Source organism: Oncorhynchus clarkii, unplaced genomic scaffold (genome assembly GCF_045791955.1).
Source record: "Oncorhynchus clarkii lewisi isolate Uvic-CL-2024 unplaced genomic scaffold, UVic_Ocla_1.0 unplaced_contig_8367_pilon_pilon, whole genome shotgun sequence".
Taxonomy (NCBI): Eukaryota; Metazoa; Chordata; class Actinopteri; order Salmoniformes; family Salmonidae; genus Oncorhynchus; species Oncorhynchus clarkii.
In genome coordinates, this window is record NW_027260806.1 from 9,150 (window position 1) to 27,500 (window position 18,351).

The 18,351-nt window shown below is 43.9% G+C and overlaps 1 protein-coding gene across 1 annotated transcript in view; it reads left to right on the forward strand.

Annotated features, from left to right (window-relative positions):
* Nucleotides 1–12,005: 12,005 nt before the first annotated feature.
* Nucleotides 12,006–18,351, forward strand: part of LOC139401779 (nectin 1b-like) — a 61,841-nt gene continuing 55,495 nt past the window's right edge. Inside the window, exon 1 of the mRNA XM_071145747.1 lies at nt 12,006–12,017. The gene's annotated coding sequence lies outside the window, so the exon portion shown is untranslated. The remainder of the gene's footprint in view (nt 12,018–18,351) is intronic.

An 18,351-nucleotide genomic window follows, 5' to 3' on the forward strand; every position in this document is an offset into this window, starting at 1 on the left:
AGGTGAAAGTTGAAACATCTGTCCATGTGCCATTGAGGAAGGCCCTTATTGCTGGTTCTAATACCAGAGGTGAAAGTTGAAACATCTGTCCATGTGCCCTTGAGGAAGGCCCTTAAAGGCCTCTAATTGCTCCAGGGTCACTGTACTACTGTATTCCATGTTACTCCATGTGTAACTCTGTGTTGTTGTCTGTGTCACACTGCTTTGATTTATCTTGGCCAGGTCGCAGTTTAAAATGAAATACCATTTAAAAAATAAAAAAAACAATTGTGACCCTGACCGTGACCCCACTCCCTGTGGGTGTCTCAGGGAGAGTAGGGATATGGTGACCCAGACTGTGACCCCCACTCCCTGTGGATGTCTCAGGGAGAGTAGGGATATGGTGACGATGACCGTGACCCCACTCCCTGTGGGTGTCTCAGGGAAAGTAGGGGTATGGTGACCCTGACCGTGACCCCACTCCCTGTGGGTGTCTCAGGGAGAGTAGGGATATGGTGACCCCACTCCCTCTGGGTGTCTCAGGGAGAGTAGGGATATGGTGACCCTGACCAGAATACACAGGGTTTCTCCCTCCTCATATTGACTGATCCTGGTCCAGAATACACAGGGGTCCTCCCTCCTCATATTGACTGATACCTGATCCTGGTCCAGAATACACAGGGTTTCTCCCTCATATTGACTGATACCTGATCCTGGTCCAGAATATACAGGGTTTCTCACTCCTCATATTGACTGATACCTGATCCTGGTTCAGAATACACAGGGTTTCTCCCTCCCGAATATGGACTGATCCTGGTCCAGAATACACAGGGTTTCTCCCTCCTCATATTGACTGATACCTGATCCTGGTCCAGAATACACAGGGTTTCTCCCTCCCCATATTGACTGATACCTGATCCTGGTCCAGAATACACAGGGTTTCTCCCTCCCCATATTGACTGATACCTGATCCTGGTCCAGAATACACAGGGTTTCTCCCTCCTCATATTGACTGATCCTGGTCCAGAATACACAGGGTTTCTCCCTCCCCATATGAACTGATCCTGGTCCAGAATACACAGGGTTTCTCTCTCCCCATATTGACTGATACCTGATCCTGGTTCAGAATACACAGGGTTTCTCCCTCCCCATATTGACTGATACCTGATCCTGGTCCAGAATACACAGGGTTTCTCCCTCCCCATATTGACTGATACCTGATCCTGGTTCAGAATACACAGGGTTTCTCCCTCCCCATATTGACTGATACCTGATCCTGGTCCAGAATACACAGGGTTTCTCCCTCCCCATATGGACTGATCCTGGTCCAGAATACACAGGGTTTCTCCCTCCCCATATTACTGATCCTGGTCCAGAATACACAGGGTTTCTCCCTCCCCATATTGACTGATACCTGATCCTGGTCCAGAATACACAGGGTTTCTCCCTCCCCATATTGACTGATACCTGATCCTGGTCCAGAATACACAGGGTTTCTCCCTCCCCATATTGACTGATCCTGGTCCAGAATACACAGGGTTTCTCCCTCCCCATATGGACTGATCCCGGTTCAGAATACGCAGGGTGTCTCCCTCCCCATATTGACTGATCCTGGTGCAGAATACACAGGATTTCTCCCTCCCCATATTGACTGATACCTGATCCTGGTTCAGAATACACAGGGTTTCTCCCTCCCCATATTGACTGATACCTGATCCTGGTCCAGAATACACAGGGTTTCTCCCTCCCCATATTGACTGATACCTGATCCTGGTCCAGAATACACAGGGTTTCTCCCTCCCCATATTGACTGATACCTGATCCTGGTCCAGAATACACAGGGTTTCTCCCTCCCCATATGGACTGATCCTGGTCCTGAATACACAGGGTTTCTCCCTCCCCATATGGACTGATCCTGGTCCAGAATACACAGGGTTTCTCCCTCCCCATATTGACTGATACCTGATCCTGGTCCAGAATACACAGGGTTTCTCCCTCCCCATATTGACTGATACCTGATCCTGGTCCAGAATACACAGGGTTTCTCCCTCCTCATATTGACTGATCCTGGTCCAGAATACACAGGGTTTCTCCCTCCCCATATGGACTGATCCTGGTCCAGAATACACAGGGTTTCTCTCTCCCCATATTGACTGATACCTGATCCTGGTTCAGAATACACAGGGTTTCTCCCTCCCCATATTGACTGATACCTGATCCTGGTCCAGAATACACAGGGTTTCTCCCTCCCCATATTGACTGATACCTGATCCTGGTCCAGAATACACAGGGTTTCTCCCTCCCCATATGGACTGATCCTGGTCCAGAATACACAGGGTTTCTCCCTCCCCATATTACTGATCCTGGTCCAGAATACACAGGGTTTCTCCCTCCCCATATTGACTGATACCTGATCCTGGTCCAGAATACACAGGGTGTCTCCCTCCCCATATTGACTGATACCTGATCCTGGTCCAGAATACACAGGGTTTCTCCCTCCCCATATTGACTGATCCTGGTCCAGAATACACAGGGTTTCTCCCTCCCCATATGGACTGATCCCGGTTCAGAATACACAGGGTGTCTCCCTCCCCATATTGACTGATCCTGGTGCAGAATACACAGGGTTTCTCCCTCCCCATATTGACTGATACCTGATCCTGGTTCAGAATACACAGGGTTTCTCCCTCCCCATATTGACTGATACCTGATCCTGGTCCAGAATACACAGGGTTTCTCCCTCCCCATATGGACTTATCCCGGTTCAGAATACACAGGGTGTCTCCCTCCCCATATGGACTGATCCTGGTTCAGAATACACAGGGTTTCTCCCTCCCCATATTGACTGATACCTGATCCTGGTCCAGAATACACAGGGTTTCTCCCTCCCCATATTGACTGATACCTGATCCTGGTCCAGAATACACAGGGTTTCTCCCTCCTCATATTGACTGATCCTGGTCCAGAATACACAGGGTTTCTCCCTCCCCATATGGACTGATCCTGGTCCAGAATACACAGGGTTTCTCTCTCCCCATATTGACTGATACCTGATCCTGGTTCAGAATACACAGGGTTTCTCCCTCCCCATATTGACTGATACCTGATCGTGGTCCAGAATACACAGGGGTTCTCCCTCCCCATATTGACTGATACCTGATCCTGGTCCAGAATACACAGGGTTTCTCCCTCCCCATATTGACTGATACCTGATCCTGGTCCAGAATACACAGGGTTTCTCCCTCCTCATATTGACTGATCCTGGTCCAGAATACACAGGGTTTCTCCCTCCCCATATGGACTGATCCTGGTCCAGAATACACAGGGTTTCTCTCTCCCCATATTGACTGATACCTGATCCTGGTCCAGAATACACAGGGTTTCTCCCTCCCCATATTGACTGATACCTGATCCTGGTCCAGAATACACAGGGTTTCTCCCTCCCCATATTGACTGATACCTGATCCTGGTTCAGAATACACAGGGTTTCTCCCTCCCCATATTGACTGATACCTGATCCTGGTCCAGAATACACAGGGTTTCTCCCTCCCCATATGGACTGATCCTGGTCCAGAATACACAGGGTTTCTCCCTCCCCATATTGACTGATCCTGGTCCAGAATACACAGGGTTTCTCCCTCCTCATATTGACTGATCCTGGTCCAGAATACACTGGGTTTCTCCCTCCCCATATGGACTGATCCTGGTCCAGAATACACAGGGTTTCTCTCTCCCCATATTGACTGATACCTGATCCTGGTTCAGAATACACAGGGTTTCTCCCTCCCCATATTGACTGATACCTGATCCTGGTTCCGAATACACAGGGTTTCTCCCTCCCCATATTGACTGATACCTGATCCTGGTCCAGAATACACAGGGTTTCTCCCTCCCCATATGGACTGATCCTGGTCCAGAATACACAGGGTTTCTCCCTCCCCATATGGACTGATCCTGGTCCAGAATACAGAGGGTTTCTCCCTCCCCATATTGACTGATACCTGATCCTGGTCCAGAATACACAGGGTTTCTCCCTCCCCATATTGACTGATACCTGATCCTGGTCCAGAATACACAGGGTTTCTCCCTCCTCATATTGACTGATCCTGGTCCAGAATACACAGGGTTTCTCCCTCCCCATATTGACTGATACCTGATCCTGGTTCAGAATACACAGGGTTTCTCCCTCCCCATATTGACTGATACCTGATCCTGGTCCAGAATACACAGGGTTTCTCCCTCCCCATATTGACTGATACCTGATCCTGGTTCAGAATACACAGGGTTTCTCCCTCCCCATATTGACTGATACCTGATCCTGGTCCAGAATACACAGGGTTTCTCCCTCCCCATATGGACTGATCCTGGTCCTGAATACACAGGGTTTCTCCCTCCCCATATGACTGATACTGATCCTGGTCCAGAATACACAGGGTTTCTCCCTCCCCATATTGACTGATACCTGATCCTGGTCCAGAATACACAGGGTTTCTCCCTCCCCATATTGACTGATACCTGATCCTGGTCCAGAATACACAGGGTTTCTCCCTCCTCATATTGACTGATCCTGGTCCAGAATACACAGGGTTTCTCCCTCCCCATATTGACTGATACCTGATCCTGGTCCAGAATACACAGGGTGTCTCCCTCCCCATATTGACTGATACCTGATCCTGGTCCAGAATACACAGGGTTTCTCCCTCCCCATATTGACTGATACCTGATCCTGGTTCAGAATACACAGGGTTTCTCCCTCCCCATATGGACTGATCCTGGTCCAGAATACACAGGGTTTCTCCCTCCCCATATTACTGATCCTGGTCCAGAATACACAGGGTTTCTCCCTCCCCATATTGACTGATACCTGATCCTGGTCCAGAATACACAGGGTTTCTCCCTCCCCATATTGACTGATCCTGGTCCAGAATACACAGGGTTTCTCCCTCCCCATATGGACTGATCCCGGTTCAGAATACACAGGGTGTCTCCCTCCCCATATTGACTGATCCTGGTGCAGAATACACAGGGTTTCTCCCTCCCCATATTGACTGATACCTGATCCTGGTTCAGAATACACAGGGTTTCTCCCTCCCCATATTGACTGATACCTGATCCTGGTCCAGAATACACAGGGTTTCTCACTCCCCATATGGACTGATCCCGGTTCAGAATACACAGGGTGTCTCCCTCCCCATATGGACTGATCCTGGTTCAGAATACACAGGGTTTCTCCCTCCCCATATTGACTGATACCTGATCCTGGTCCAGAATACACAGGGTTTCTCCCTCCCCATATTGACTGATACCTGATCCTGGTCCAGAATACACAGGGTTTCTCCCTCCTCATATTGACTGATCCTGGTCCAGAATACACAGGGTTTCTCCCTCCCCATATGGACTGATCCTGGTCCAGAATACACAGGGTTTCTCCCTCCCCATATGGACTGATCCTGGTCCAGAATACACAGGGTTTCTCCTCCCCATATTGACTGATACCTGATCCTGGTTCAGAATACACAGGGTTTCTCCCTCCCCATATTGACTGATACCTGATCCTGGTCCAGAATACACAGGGTTTCTCCCTCCCCATATTGACTGATACCTGATCCTGGTTCAGAATACACAGGGTTTCTCCCTCCCCATATTGACTGATACCTGATCCTGGTCCAGAATACACAGGGTTTCTCCCTCCCCATATGGTCTGATCCTGGTCCAGAATACACAGGGTTTCTCCCTCCCCATATGGACTGATCCTGGTCCAGAATACACAGGGTTTCTCCCTCCCCATATTGACTGATACCTGATCCTGGTCCAGAATACACAGGGTTTCTCCCTCCCCATATTGACTGATACCTGATCCTGGTCCAGAATACACAGGGTTTCTCCCTCCTCATATTGACTGATCCTGGTCCAGAATACACAGGGTTTCTCCCTCCCCATATGGACTGATCCTGGTCCAGAATACACAGGGTTTCTCTCTACCCATATTGACTGATACCTGATCCTGGTTCAGAATACACAGGGTTTCTCCCTCCCCATATTGACTGATACCTGATCCTGGTCCAGAATACACAGGGTTTCTCCCTCCCCATATTGACTGATACCTGATCCTTGTTCAGAATACACAGGGTTTCTCCCTCCCCATATGGACTGATCCTGGTCCAGAATACACAGGGTTTCTCCCTCCCCATATTGACTGATCCTGGTCCAGAATACACAGGGTTTCTCCCTCCCCATATTGACTGATACCTGATCCTGGTCCAGAATACACAGGGTTTCTCCCTCCCCATATTGACTGATACCTGATCCTGGTCCAGAATACACAGGGTTTCTCCCTCCCCATATGGACTGATCCTGGTCCAGAATACACAGGGTTTCTCCCTCCCCATATTGACTGATCCTGGTCCAGAATACACAGGGTTTCTCCCTCCCCATATTGACTGATACCTGATCCTGGTCCAGAATACACAGGGTTTCTCCCTCCCCATATTGACTGATACCTTATCCTGGTCCAGAATACACAGGGTTTCTCCCTCCCCATATTGACTGATCCTGGTCCAGAATACACAGGGTTTCTCCCTCCCCATATGGACTGATCCCGGTTCAGAATACACAGGGTGTCTCCCTCCCCATATTGACTGATCCTGGTGCAGAATACACAGGGTTTCTCCCTCCCCATATTGACTGATACCTGATCCTGGTTCAGAATACACAGGGTTTCTCCCTCCCCATATTGACTGATACCTGATCCTGGTCCAGAATACACAGGGTTTCTCCCTCCCCATATGGACTGATCCTGGTTCAGAATGCACAGGGTTTCTCCCTCCCCATATTGACTGATCCTGGTCCAGAATACACGGGGTTTCTCCCTCCACATATGGACTGATCCTGGTCCAGAATACACAGGGTTTCTCCCTCCACATATGGACTGATCCTGGTCCAGAATACACAGGGTTTCTCCCTCCCCATATTGACTGATACCTGATCCTGGTTCAGAATACGTGAAATGTACTTGTTGCAGATCAAAGACTGTGCGTGATGACGCAGTGTACATACACATGACCCTTGCCGTTAAAGTGCCATGTACCGACTAAACAATACAAATTAGTTTCCATCGCATTTTTCACTCTACTGATGGGTTTGTCACAAATAGCGAATTGTTCAAGTCTGGTATTGACACGTGCGCTCTGGCCAACAGCTGGCAGACACAGTGGGGGTATAGTCTACATGATGACATTATTATGGGCTTAAGAGAGAGATTATTTCTACATGTCAAATAGCAGTCGAGCATCGATCCTCATGTCACCAGAATAAGACTCGTTATTTATTGGAAAGGAGTAAAATCATCTCCAGTCCATCTGTGGAAATAGGCAGAGTTGAGACAGAGTTCATCATTGACACGTGGAATGAAAAGGGTGTTTCTATTTCTGGACATTTGTGCTGTATGGTGTTGTTAGTAATCACCTCATAGTGGGTGTGTTGAGTGCCAGGTCTCTCTGCATCTCATGAGAGATACACACACACAGTCACTGTTCTGTTACCAATGGCAGTTAGGGATAGGTCATATCTGACACACAAACAGGCACTATGTTGAAGTTTGATCAGGTCAAACTAAACCTACCTAATTCTGTTCTTCCAATCGATGGCCTTTGGTGAGCAGACAAGAGGTGAGGCTGGAGGGGAGGTCTTTGCCAGAGCCTCATTGATGGGCTTAGCAGTGTAGATCAGCACCTGGCCCTTCATCAAATATACTGGTCAGTCACACACACGTTATGTTTCACAGTTGGGTTATCAAATGTATCAAAATAATGAAATGGGTTTTGTACACATGATGAGTCTGTGAAATCTGTTGCCCTGACAGGTGAAGGTTGCTGGCCAGGTGCTTGCAACATGTGTCTGTCTGTTCCATTCATAGGAATGTTCACAGTGAGGTCATGTCTGACTGTTCCATTCATAGGAATGTTCACAGTGAGGTCCATGTGTCTGTCTGTTCTGTTCATAGGAATGTTCACAGTGAGGTCCATGTGTCTGTCTGTTCCATTCATAGGAATGCTCACAGTGAGGTCATGTCTGTTCCATTCATAGGAATGTTCACAGTGAGGTCATGTCTGTCTGTTCCATTCATAGGAATGCTCACAGTGAGGTCATGTCTGTCTGTTCCATTCATAGGAATGCTCACAGTGAGGTAATGTCTGACTGTTCCATTCATATGAATGTTCACAGTGAGGTCATGTGGTTGACTGTTCCATTCATAGGAATGTTCACAGTGAGGTCATGTCTGACTGTTCCATTCATATGAATGTTCACAGTGAGGTCATGTGGTTGACTGTTCCATTCATATGAATGTTCACAGTGAGGTCATGTCTGCCGTTCCATTCATAGGAATGCTCACAGTGAGGTCCATGTGACTGACTGTTCCAATTCATATGAATGTTCACAGTGAGGTCATGTCTGCCTGTTCCATTCATAGGAATGTTCACAGTGAGGGTCATGTCTGACTGTTCCATTCATAGGAATGCTCACAGTGAGGTCCATGTGACTGACTGTTCCATTCATATGAATGTTCACAGTGAGGTCATGTCTGACTGTTCCATTCATAGGAATGCTCACAGTGAGGTCCATGTGACTGACTGTTCCATTCATATGAATGTTCACAGTGAGGTCATGTCTGACTGTTCCATTCATAGGAATGCTCACAGTGAGGTCCATGTGACTGACTGTTCCATTCATAGGAATGCTCACCATGAGGGCATGTCTGCGTGATGCTGATGAGGGCCCTCTTGCTGGTCTTCTCTATGCTTCTCTATGGCTGTTTTGTTGAGTAATTGTCTGGCTGTTGTAAACATCCCCTAGAGTCTCACTGTAACAAATAATATCAGTCTGATTCCATAATGGGATAATGTATGCATCCCGAATGACTCCCTAGTCCCTATGTAGAGGACAACTTTTGACTAGGGCCCATTGAGTAGTGCACTACACAGGGAGTAGGTTGCTGTTTCGGACACAACCATTGTTGTATGTTACGCAAGTAATAATATCCTATTTTGGCACATAACTGCCACTTTAACAGAGGCCAAACATTGCCCCTGGTTTAACTGTCACTTTAACAGAGGCCATACATTGCCCCTGGTTTAACTGTCACTTTAACAGAGGCCATACATTGCCCCCGGTTTAACTGTCACTTTAAGAGAGGTCATACATTGCCCCTGATTTAACTGTCACTTTAACAGAGGCCATACATTGCCCCTGGTTTAACTGTCACTTTAACAGAGGCCATACATTGCCCCTGGTTTAACTTCCACTTTAACAGAGGCCATACATTGCCCCTGGTTTAACTGTCACTTTAACAGAGGCCATACATTGCCCCCGGTTTAACTGTCACTTTAAGAGAGGTCATACATTGCCCCTGATTTAACTGTCACTTTAACAGAGGCCATACATTGCCCCTGGTTTAACTGTCACTTTAACAGAGGCCATACATTGCCCCTGGTTTAACTTCCACTTTAACAGAGGCCATACATTGCCCCTGGTTTAACTGTCACTTTAAGAGAGGTCAAACATTGCCCCTGGTTTAACTGTCACTTTAAGAGAGGCCATACATTGCCCCTGGTTTAACTGTCACTTTAACAGTGGTCATACATTGCCACTGGTTTAACTGTCACTTTAAGAGAGGTCATACATTGCCCCTGATTTAACTGCCACTTTAAGAGAGGCCATACATTGCCCCTGTTTTAACTGTCACTTTAAGAGAGGTCATACATTGCCCCTGGTTGACCTGTCACATTAAGATAGTCATACATTGCCCCTGGTTCAACTGTCACTTTAAGAGAGGTCATACATTGCCCCTGGTTTAACTGTCACTTTAAGAGAGGCCATACATTGCCCCTGGTTTAACTGTCACTTTAAGAGAGGTCATACATTGCCCCTGGTTTAACTGTCACTGTAAGAGAGGTCATACATTTCCCCTGGTTTAACTGTCACTGTAAGAGAGGCCATACATTGCCCCTGATTTAACTGTCACTTTAAGAGAGGCCATACATTGCCCCTGGTTTAACTGACACTGTAAGAGAGGTCATACATTGCCCCTGGTTTAACTGTCACTTTAAGAGAGGCCATACATTGCCCCTGGTTCAACTGTCACTTTAAGAGAGGTCATACATTGCCCCTGGTTCAACTGTCACTTTAAGAGAGGTCATACATTGCCCCTGATTTAACTGTCACTGTAAGAGAGGTCATACATTGCCCCTGGTTTAACTGGCACTTTAAGAGAGGCCATACATTGCCCCTGGTTTAACTTCCACTTTAACAGAGGCCATACATTGCCCCTGGTTTAACTGTCACTTTAAGAGAGGTCAAACATTGCCCCTGGTTTAACTGTCACTTTAAGAGAGGCCATACATTGCCCCTGGTTTAACTGTCACTTTAACAGTGGTCATACATTGCCACTGGTTTAACTGTCACTTTAAGAGAGGTCATACATTGCCCCTGATTTAACTGTCACTTTAAGAGAGGCCATACATTGCCCCTGTTTTAACTGTCACTTTAAGAGAGGTCATACATTGCCCCTGGTTTACCTGTCACATTAAGATAGTCATACATTGCCCCTGGTTCAACTGTCACTTTAAGAGAGGTCATACATTGCCCCTGGTTTAACTGTCACTTTAAGAGAGGCCATACATTGCCCCTGGTTTAACTGTCACTTTAAGAGAGGTCATACATTGCCCCTGGTTTAACTGTCACTGTAATAGAGGTCATACATTGCCCCTGGTTCAACTGTCACTTTAAGAGAGGTCATACATTGCCCCTGGTTTAACTGTCACTGTAAGAGAGGTCATACATTGCCCCTGGTTTAACTGTCACTGTAAGAGAGGCCATACATTGCCCCTGATTTAACTGTCACTTTAAGAGAGGTCATACATTGCCCCTGGTTTAACTGTCACTGTAAGAGAGGTCATACATTGCCCCTGGTTTAACTGTCACTGTAAGAGAGGCCATACATTGCCCCTGATTTAACTGTCACTTTAAGAGAGGCCATACATTGCCCCTGGTTTAACTGTCACTGTAAGAGAGGTCATACATTGCCCCTGGTTTAACTGTCACTTTAAGAGAGGCCATACATTGCCCCTGGTTCAACTGTCACTTTAAGAGAGGTCATACATTGCCCCTGGTTCAACTGTCACTTTAAGAGAGGTCATACATTGCCCCTGATTTAACTGTCACTGTAAGAGAGGTCATGCATTGCCCCTGGTTTAACTGGCACTTTAAGAGAGGCCATACATTGACACTTGTATTGTTTATAATAAGAGTTTATGGAATCTATGAGTTTTCATAGTGAAGATACAGCTTTGATAATATTGACATAAAATATTGTTCCCTCTTTTCGTCCTTCAGTGTGTCAGACTGATACCTAATCCTACATGTAATCATTGACCAGCAGCATCCCAAATAGTACCCTATTCTATATATAGTGCACTCATCTTAACGTAAGCCCAATGGGCCCTGGTCAAAAGTAGTGCACTATAAAGTAAATCGGGTGCGTTGCAGGGGCAAATGCCATTTGGGTGTTTTGACTCTCGCCCACTTGTTTGGTTAGTGACAGTTGGACTTGTTTGGTTAGTGACAGTTGGCCTGCCTGCTATCTCCTATCTGGTTTAGGGTGATGTCATCATGCCGTTTAGCCAGGTAAACCCAACACTGTTTATGTTTCGTAGTAGTACCGTAACGAGAGACAGAGAGAGAGAGAGAGAGAGAGAGAGATAGACAGAGAGAGAGAGAGAGAGAGAGAGAGAGAGAGAGAGAGAGAGAGAGAGAGAGAGAGAGAGAGAGATAGACAGAGAGAGAGAGAGAGAGAGAGAGAGAGAGAGACAGAGAGAGAGAGAGAGAGAGAGAGAGAGAGAGAGAGAGAGAGAGAGAGAGAGAGAGAGAGAGAATCAACACATAGGAGGTCAAACACCTACAGCATTCCCTCCCCCTTAATCCCCCCTAGACACAACTACGGCAACATAACCAGCAACTCCTGCAGCTCTGTCGGACGCTGGGTATGTACATAGTCAATGGTAGGTTTCGAGGGGGCTCCTACGGTAGGTACAGCTAAAGCTCATCTCATGGCAGTAGTACTGTAGATTACTTTATCACTGACCTCAACCCAGAGTCTCCTAGAAATGCTATAGATGGAATGAATGTAGTGTAGAAACCTACCAAAAAACAATTAGGCAACAACAAATCCAATCCCGTTTAGACAACTTCCTGGACAAAACTTTCCACTGTAGTAGTGAAGGTGTAAACTTGGCAGTAGAAAACATAAACAGTATATTTGAATTCTCAGCTTCTGCTTTCAAGCAGACAACCTAAGAAAATTAACAACAAGACAAATGGTTTGATGAATAAAGCAAAAACCTTAGAAAGAAATCGAGAAACCCGTCATAGAGACCCAGAAAACCTGAAGAAGCAACAGCACGTCAGATATAATAAGCTCAATGCAATGGAAGAATCCATAGAGTCTAACCACTTCTTGTGAAATTGGAAAATGCTAAACAAACAACAACATAAAGAGTTATCTATCCAAAACAGAGATGTTATGGATAAACCACTTCTCCAATATCTTTGGCTCTATTACAAAGACAAACAGAAACAACATGTACAGTGGTTCTTCCTTGAACAGTTGTGTCATACTGCAGGACATACTGCAGCCTGCTGCAGAATTCTGTGGCACCTTATTTCATTGTCAGCCATTGTTACCATTAATGCTAGTTTGACCACCAGAGGTGGCACCTTATTTCATTGTCAGCCATTGTTACCATTAATGCTAGTTTGACCACCAGAGGTGGCACCTTATTTCATTGTCAGCCATTGTTACCATTAATGCTAGTTTGACCACCAGAGGTGGCACCTTATTTCATTGTCAGCCATTGTTACCGTTAATGCCAGTTTGACCACCAGAGGGATTATTTGAGAAGCATTTGATAGTCTTCAATATTGGCTGTACTAGATAATTTAAAACCTTTTTTAAAAAAAACATAGTATATGGGATTGATTTTAAGAAATGTACCTTAATTATTAATTTGATTAATATTATGATGTTTCTATTCCAAGAAAAACGAAACGCTATGAAAATTTGGCGCTGTACAACGTGACCGGTCGGGAGTAGGCTACTAAGTGACTGTGAGTGAATCCTAACATTTCTACACCCTAATTGTAGTCTAAACCAATACCCAAATGGAGATTCAGTGAAAATGTCAATCTTATTGATTTCTCAAAACCAGTCCCCGCTATAGGAATATTTTGAAGATAAATACACAACGAGAGGACTAGAATTAACCATCAATAGGGAATGATCAAGTAACATATGTTTAAAATCTGTGGAATGTCAGTCCTGGACTCTCGTGTGGCAACTTTTCATTTGTCTGTACATTGAGTCTGGAGCATTGGGCCAGTTGTACTGCAATGACTTCTGATTGGTCAACCCCAGGCTAGGGTGGGGAGGGGGGTTATAATTTACATCCTGTTTCTTTGTTCTGTGGAGAATCACTGAGGACAGGGAAGACTGAACATCTACTTCTCAGCGTAACATCTCTGATTTGTCCATTTCAAAAAAAGCTATTTTTCTACCCCTGATTTCAACATCAACTGCTAACACCATGCTTGTCTCAGAGCAGATTTGCTTTGGGGAATAACATCAACTGCTAACACCATGCTTGTCTCAGAGCAGATTTGCTTTGGGGAATAACATCAACTGCTAACACCATGCTTGTCTCAGAGCAGATTTGCTTTGGGGAATAACATCAACTGCTAACACCATGCTTGTCTCAGAGCAGATTTGCTTTGGGGAATAACATCAACTGCTAACACCATGCTTGTCTCAGAGCAGATTTGCTTTGGGGAATAACATCAACTGCTAACACCATGCTTGTCTCAGAGCAGATTTGCTTTGGGGAATAACATCAACTGCTAACACCATGCTTGTCTCAGAGCAGATTTGCTTTGGGGAATAACATCAACTGCTAACACCATGCTTGTCTCAGAGCAGATTTGCTTTGGGGAATAACATCAACTGCTAACACCATGCTTGTCTCAGAGCAGATTTGCTTTGGGGAATAACATCAACTGCTAACACCATGCTTGTCTCAGAGCAGATTTGCTTTGGGGAATAACATCAACTGCTAACACCATGCTTGTCTCAGAGCAGATTTGCTTTGGGGAATAACATCAACTGCTAACACCATGCTTGTCTCAGAGCAGATTTGCTTTGGGGAATAACATCAACTGCTAACACCATGCTTGTCTCAGAGCAGGTTTGCTTTGGGGAATAACATCAACTGCTAACACCATGCTTGTCTCAGAGCAGATTTGCTTTGGGGAATAACATCAACTGCTAACACCATGCTTGTCTCAGAGCAGATTTGCTTTGGGGAATAACATCAACTGCTAACACCATGCTTGTCTCAGAGCAGATTTGCTTTGGGGAATAACATCAACTGCTAACACCATGCTTGTCTCAGAGCAGATTTGCTTTGGGGAATAACATCAACTGCTAACACCATGCTTGTCTCAGAGCAGATTTGCTTTGGGGAATAACATCAACTGCTAACACCATGCTTGTCTCAGAGCAGATTTGCTTTGGGGAATAACATCAACTGCTAACACCATGCTTGTCTCAGAGCAGATTTGCTTTGGGGAATAACATCAACTGCTAACACCATGCTTGTCTCAGAGCAGATTTGCTTTGGGGAATAACATCAACTGCTAACACCATGCTTGTCTCAGAGCAGATTTGCTTTGGGGAATAACATCAACTGCTAACACCATGCTTGTCTCAGAGCAGATTTGCTTTGGGGAATAACATCAACTGCTAACACCATGCTTGTCTCAGAGCAGATTTGCTTTGGGGAATAACATCAACTGCTAACACCATGCTTGTCTCAGAGCAGATTTGCTTTGGGGAATAACATCAACTGCTAACACCATGCTTGTCTCAGAGCAGATTTGCTTTGGGGAATAACATCAACTGCTAACACCATGCTTGTCTCAGAGCAGATTTGCTTTGGGGAATAACATCAACTGCTAACACCATGCTTGTCTCAGAGCAGATTTGCTTTGGGGAATAACATCAACTGCTAACACCATGCTTGTCTCATAGCAGATTTGCTTTGGGGAATAACATCAACTGCTAACACCATGCTTGTCTCAGAGCAGATTTGCTTTGGGGAATAACATCAACTGCTAACACCATGCTTGTCTCAGAGCAGATTTGCTTTGGGGAATAACATCAACTGCTAACACCATGCTTGTCTCAGAGCAGTGTGAAACAGTGCTGAAATAGTTGACCACACGTGGCTAATGCTTCAAAATCCTATCATAACAATTTGATGACTTTGGGTGTTCCTGTAAGTAACAATATGTTTCCTTCATTAGCCTACTTTAATCCAATATTTATGTCATTCAGTGATATTTATTCCCATAGTAATTTGTTATGGATCCATCCAGACGTGGTTAGAAAACAATGCATTTGGTGGACTCGAAAGATCCATTTGTCTTGTCCTATTGCTGAAACTCCCGTACGGACTTCAGATAGGCAAAGGTTGAGAGCCGTGCATCCTCCGAAACACAACCCTGCCAAGCCGCACTGCTTCTTGACACAATGCACGCTTAACCCTGAAGCCAGCCGCAACAATGTGTTGGAGGAAACACCGTACACCTGACGACTGTGTCAGCGTGCATGCGCCCAAGGACATCTCGACCAGCCAAAACGTCCCCTAACCCAGGCCAATTGTGCGTTGCCTCATGTCTCCCGGTCGCGGCCGGTCATGGGTATCGAACCAGCATCTGTAGCAGCACAGTTTGCACTGCAATGCAGTGTCAGACCGCTGCGTCACTCGGGAGGCCCCATCCAAAAATTTTTTTAATGCTGATCAAAGTATCAAAATACTATTTTGACCACAGAAACAATGACAAAATATGGAAAAATAAATTATTAACGAAATGTTAATTATATAATGCAGCCCGTGTAATCATCTGCCAGAGAGTAGCCACAATAGGCCCGAGCCCCAAGTTATACATTTGGGCCAGATAACTCTCACCGGAATCGGCCCGAGCCCCAAGTTATACATTTGGACCAGATAACTCTCACCGGAATCGGCCTGAGCCCCAAGTTATACATTTGGACCAGATAACTCTCACCGGAATCGGCCCGAGCCCCAAGTAATACATTTGGGCCAGATAACTCTCACCGGAATCGGCCCGAGCCCCAAGTTATACATTTGGGCAAGATAACTCTCACCGGAATCGGCCCGAGCCCCAAGTTATACATTTGGGCCAGATAACTCACACAGGAATCGGCCTAGCCATAAGTAATACTGCCGAAGGCGGCCCAGACTCAGGCCACATGACGTCAGCTGGAATCGGCCCAGATCCACTGGGCTAGCTGGGGGATGGACTCATTGATGTTTAAAGATGATGAGTTATTGTCAAAGGCAATCAACTTCGCTCTAATCACAGTCAGAAGACAGTTGAAGAAACTTGAGTGGACTTATGGAAAGGCTCTGTCAGACATTTTATATGTAATTATTATTATTATAAAAAAATAATAATCATCTGAACATTAACCATGTGTGTTCTCTTGTTTTGTACTGTTCTGTAGTTTCGACCCAATGACAAACAAAGACCTTTGCGTCCTGCAGGCCCAGGATCAAGAGATGTGTTGTGTCAGAGAGGTGTTTTTGAGACCACATCATGTCTATTGTCCTGCTAATAGCCGTTGTGAAAACATGTTTTCAAAAGGCCTCCAGGGCCGACAGAGAAGATCCTTCGTTTTTCCCCCTTCCACTTGCCTCTTCCTTTTATTCCCATAGTAATTTGTTATGGCTTGCATTGCAAATGAGGCTATAAACTGGGTCAAGATGCCAGCAGAGTAAATAAACATCTACATGGATTGTGACTCCATCTCGTTCCTCGCCCTCTTCAATGCCGCCTGACTCTCAACCAATGACGTGACTCTCCTCCAATAATTACATTTAGAGGATTGGAGGATTCTAAATTAATATCTAAGGGGCATTTTCATTAGGATCTGTGAGAATATATGAGAATATCTAAGGGGCTTTTATATAGTTATAATGCAGGGTTATTAATAATAATAATGATAATGATAAAAATAATACTGATAATAATAATGATAATGATAATAATAATCATACAAATAATAATAATAATAATGCTAATAATAATAATGATAATAATAATGATTCTAATGATAATAATAATAATCATACAAATAATAATGATAATAATAACGATAATAATAATCATACACATAATAATGATAATAATAACGATAATAATAATAATCATACAAATTATAATGATAATAATAACGATAATAATAACAATAATACTAATATTCATACACATAATAATGATAATAATAACGATAATAATAATCATACAAATAATAATGATAATAATTATTATTATAATAATAATTATAATAATGATAATAATAATGATGATAATAATAATGATAATAATACTAATGATAATAATAATGATAATAATAACCATACAAATAATAATGCTAACAATAATGATAATGATAATGACGACAATGATAATAATAACGATAATAATAACAATAATACTAATATTCATACACATAATAATGATAATAATAACGATAATAATAATCATACAAATAATAATGATAATAATTATTATTATAATAATAATTATAATAATGATAATAATAATGATGATAATAATAATGATAATAATACTAATGATAATAATAATGATAATAATAACCATACAAATAATAATGCTAACAATAATGATAATGATAATGAAGAAAATGATAATAATGATGGTAATAATATTCATACAAATAACAATGATAATGATACTAATTATGATAATAATAATAATGATACTAATAATCATACAAATATTAATAATGGCTTTGTAAATAAGGATGTATTATGAAAGGAAAATGACATGAGTAAGCGATGGTGGTATATATTTTATTTATCACAATTTTCTTTAACCAATGTTGGTCTTTAATGCAGGACCAATGACCTGCATATCCTCACTTCTTTCTTTGTTTTACTGAAAATTGCAACCAACTTTCTATGGCTTGTTTAAAAATAACGACATTTTGAAGATAATTTTGTTTCAAACGACCAAAAGTGAGTGATTGTAATCTGAATGAAGAGGAAAGGCTGTTATTGAACATGGGGTGAGACATTCTTACTCATTCTAAATAAAGTTATTATTTATTATTATTTATATCTGTTTTTAGAGGGAGTGAAACCAAAAGTCCACCGTGCCTATTTTTGGAACATCGTCAGTCCACATGTCAAATGAAATTCCCCCATTGTATTGACC